Below are 4717 nucleotides of genomic sequence, written 5' to 3'. Positions count from 1 at the left end.
CTATGAATTCTAACTGCGGCGGCTCTTGTGGGTATTATTTCATACACCTACCGCCTACGTACTATGAATTATGTAGGTAGTGTTTACATGATCGAGTTAAACCAAAATCGTTTTTTTACTCCACGCCCCCGCCGAAAATGACCATACTAAGTCAAAATTACCTAGTTCGGAATACTCGCTATTGATCTGCAAAACTCGTTGTCCGTCACTAGAAAAAACTCTATCCCCCATCAAAGATTGAGGTGATGCGCGAGTGCGATGTGTCCGTGACCTCTGTATAGGGTGGTGAACGGTGGCCACTATAGGTCCACGTAAGTCTTATTCGCATCGCATCGTTAAGACAATATGTTATTATGATTATTGGTTTGTTGTTTTTTAAGAGGTGTTCAAAAAAGTTCTAGTCGAAGAATTAATGAAAGCCCAGTAAACGAATTCAATCAATATCTCGATGAACGCGAGAACGAAAACTTTTAATTTGTAATTATTAATAATCAGACGACAGATAGCTAAACAAGCGGCAGAACCTTTTAAAATGTCACAGAGTAACACTACTGGATACGACCATTTTTTAATTTGTTTGCCACACTTTGGCAGCCGTATAAACAATTGTTACCAAGTATTAGAAGGATTTGTAGAGGGACCAGTTAAGGGACTTCACACGCAGTTTTTTGGGCGATAATAATGTATATGTCTGCAGTGGTCTCAGACTTTCACCTAACTGTTGTAACAATTAAACAATATATCTAATCATTTACACGTATATTATCTTATGCATAAATGTGTGTCTATATAACTAACGTATGATATAACATTATTGAGAAAAAAATACAAAGCTATATTGTGTAATATATATATATATATATATATATATATGTAATACAACTATAAAGGTGCCAATGTTTGTTCTATATTTTGCAGATTATATAATGTTACATTAATTTCCTGTTAAAACGTTGAATGTAAAGAACATTATTATCATTTGCTGTATTATATTATATACAATATACTCATATATATATATAATTAAAAAACAAAGTTTATTATTCTACTATTAATTTTAAAACAACCAACTATAGATAGATACATAATAATACATAAGAATATGGTATACATATAATATTGCAAATGGTATAAATTATGTATATGTTTGCAGGCATATAACCTATAGGTATAGGCAACATAATGTACAAAATTAAATGGTATTTATCATAATATTTTTTTTCAAAGAACTTCTTATTTAAATTTTTGTCCATCTATTGACCACAATAATTGGTTGATGCGAATGCGGATAGAATATTTCAAATTTAGGATTAAAAATAATATAGGAACTGCAGTTAGTTAAACCTAAGATAAGTAGGTAACATAGTTTAATATTTTTAAATTTAAATTTATTTAAAGACTTTAGAAATGTATGAACAAATAGGTACCTATGTAGTTTCATTTTGTTACCATTAAATTTAATTATTACGTCGACAAACAGCACGATATTAAAAAAGTGCCTAGTAAAAATAAATCACGACTTTTCAGGCAACATAAAAAATACTATATTATGTAATAAAAAATGTAAAACAATAGTGTTGTTTTATTCCATTATAATATAATATTATGTACTCATTTTAAATAATTAAATCAAAAAATCAAAATTATATTTATACTTTATAGGTATATTTTGAATTAATTAGTAGCCACGAACTATTTGGTAATTAAAAATTATTATATATTATATATTTTATAGTAAAATATTTTGAACTACAGAAGTTTACAAAAATTACATTTTTATAGGTATAGTATATAAATAATTATTGGACAAAGTTCTATTAGTTATTAATAAGTTACAAATAGTGTTAAAAAATATAAAAATTAGTAGACATTACTGTTTAGTGTTTTGAACTTTGGTATTAGTAGCATTTTTAATTGAAAACGAAATCCAATTTCCAGAACTTTAAAATACACTTTTAAATTGTTAGAAATTTTCTCGAACCTTTTTCTATCGATGAAATAAAAAAAAAATGAATATCGGTACGCCATTAGCTATTAATATAAAATTCGACTTGTGATAACCTTTTCCAGGTTTCACATTAAAATTAAAATAAATATATATAGGTAGGTAATGTAGATTGGTCGTATTATATTATTATTACACTTCAAAAAATAAATAATTAAGAACAAAGCGTATTTATACGCACAATCACAACTATTATATAAAATAAGTCATTACTGTTAAATTGAAAAGTATTAAATGAAACTGTAATTATTTTTCTTCATATAATAATCAGCATCGCTATCATAAATATGTATACATATATTTTATGTTCATAGAAATAAAAAATCATTAAGCTTAAACCACTATTATGATAATAGGTCATAATTAAAAAGACAATATAGTTATAAATTTATTATGGTTTCCTTTTTAAACAAAAATATGAGTATGAATATTAAAATATCTCAACTTCTCAGTAGGTATAGGTACCCATATTAAAATAATTTTAGTCTTAAGATTCATTGTTTATTAAATTCCTGTGTGGTTGCAGGGCTCTCTATAATTATTTTATCGAGAGTAATTACCCCCATTGCTCTCAAGGTTACATTTCAGTCTCAAACATAATAATATTATTTGAAAACATTTTTAAAATTAAATTGAAATCTTTAGTGCTCATATTTGGTGTAAACCATGATTTTATATTACGAATTACAATTATCATAATAATTGAGAGAATTCTTTGAATTTAGTATCTACATATATATCTAGAAATAATAATTTCACTAAAATAAATTAGATGTTTATAATTGTTCATAAAAAAATCAAGTTTTATAGAATTTGTAATTATTACAAAATTACACAATTAAGTAAGTTGGCTGTATTTAATATAAACTTGTTCATTTGTATATTTTGCTATACAATTATTACAGATGGTTGTCCCACGTCAAAATAATATCCGTCATTCCGCTCGAAGAATTGTTTTATAAATCCACCCTTTTCTGTTTCTGCTGTATTTAGAGAAATTCATATTTTGTAAAAAGCTTGTCAAATGTCAGTTCTTGGCATTAAAACTTTTTGGTAAATGACATCCACAGAGCAATATTGTTTTGGCTGGACAGTGAAATAAGTTACTCACTTTCAAATTAAGGGTAGGTATTCTTTACAGACGTTCGTTTATCACAATGTTGAGTTTTCTTCAGAGAATATATTTTTTTACTACTTTAAGTTTATGTTTAAATGTTTTATGAGGAATGAATAATGATCCCATGCAAACATAATATGTAATTTAAGATCTTATCTCGAGTAAAACATACAATATCTCACTGGAATATGCCTAAAATGTTATACTTATAGAATATAATAAAATATGTATCTATTTAATTATATTATAATCTTGCGATATCGGTAAACTATAACTATTAGTACAATATTATTAATACCTGAGGTATTTTGAGTACGTAGTTCAAATAGCATCTTTTTTTCTAGTAATTCAGCGTTTGATTAAAAAACACAATATATTTTGTACTAAAATAAAAAAAGGGGCAAGTGGGTGTATATTTGCTGTACACTAGGTTACTGGTGGGTCACTGTAATGAATGGTGTTAAATTTTATTTCAATGATATAATTTATAATATCATTATATAACAATTCTGAGCGAAGATGCGAGGCGGTCAGACAGTCTATGATATAATATTACCAAGTTTATTAATTGATAATATTATTGTGAATAAAGTAATTTATATACCTATTAACGTGGAACCTTGTTTTAAATTTTAAATTCTTAGCTAATAAAAGTTGAACATTTTATAAATATTTAACTTCTAAATTATTTTTTAATTTTAAATTTAAAAAAATATGTGCCTATATATTTTGAATATTTCACAACTGCTATTATAACAATATATCAGGAGCCTTTGCCTTTTATTAAAGTTTCACTCTTTTTTACCCAACAAATACAATTTTATTGACATTTATAGAAAAAATAACTAAATAAATTGAAAATGTCTGAAATCAGTCAAAATATTTTGAAAATTTTATCAAGTATAGGAATCAATAAAATAAACATATGGTGTAAATGTCAAGTATCTATAGTTATTCGTTTATGAATTACAGAAAAATAAGATAATCGCTACATGAGATATCAAGTTTTCAATTTTCAGTTTTTAATTTCAAACGTTCATAAAAATTTTAATTGACTTTCAGATAGGCATTTTTTTTTTTTTTGATAATGGCAGATAAACTTATTAGAAATCCTGAATTAAATTTTCAAATCATAGAAAAATTCTTAAAAATGTTTTTTAAGAAATTTCTAATTTAAAATGATTTGCACATTTTCTGATTTTTACGTATTTTATCAAAATTCTAACTTTAAATGCTTATAAAAAAAATTGTGCAAATGTATTTTTAATATTTTTCAACTTCCATTGTAAAAATATATTAAGAGCCTTGTATTAAGTTTTCAAGAACTTTGATCCAATGAATGAAAAATCGTATTGATATTTATACAAAAAAAAAAAACTAAAAAAATTGGAAATTGAAAATGTCCGTAAACATCTAAAAACAAGTAAACATATTTTGAAAATTATTGTATCGTGTATAGAAAATGCTAATATAAACATTTAGTCAAAATTGCATGTATCAATTTAGTTGAAAATCCGATTTTGCGTCCAAATTACCGTGTTTCCTTAATAATTATTGTTGTTTTGTTTTTCCATGCGCTTTTGAAAATTATTGGG

Source organism: Metopolophium dirhodum, chromosome 2, assembly GCF_019925205.1.
Source record: "Metopolophium dirhodum isolate CAU chromosome 2, ASM1992520v1, whole genome shotgun sequence".
In the NCBI taxonomy this organism is placed as follows: Eukaryota; Metazoa; Arthropoda; class Insecta; order Hemiptera; family Aphididae; genus Metopolophium; species Metopolophium dirhodum.
The sequence above is the reverse complement of the archived record's forward strand: the minus strand, read 5'-3'. Positions refer to the sequence as shown.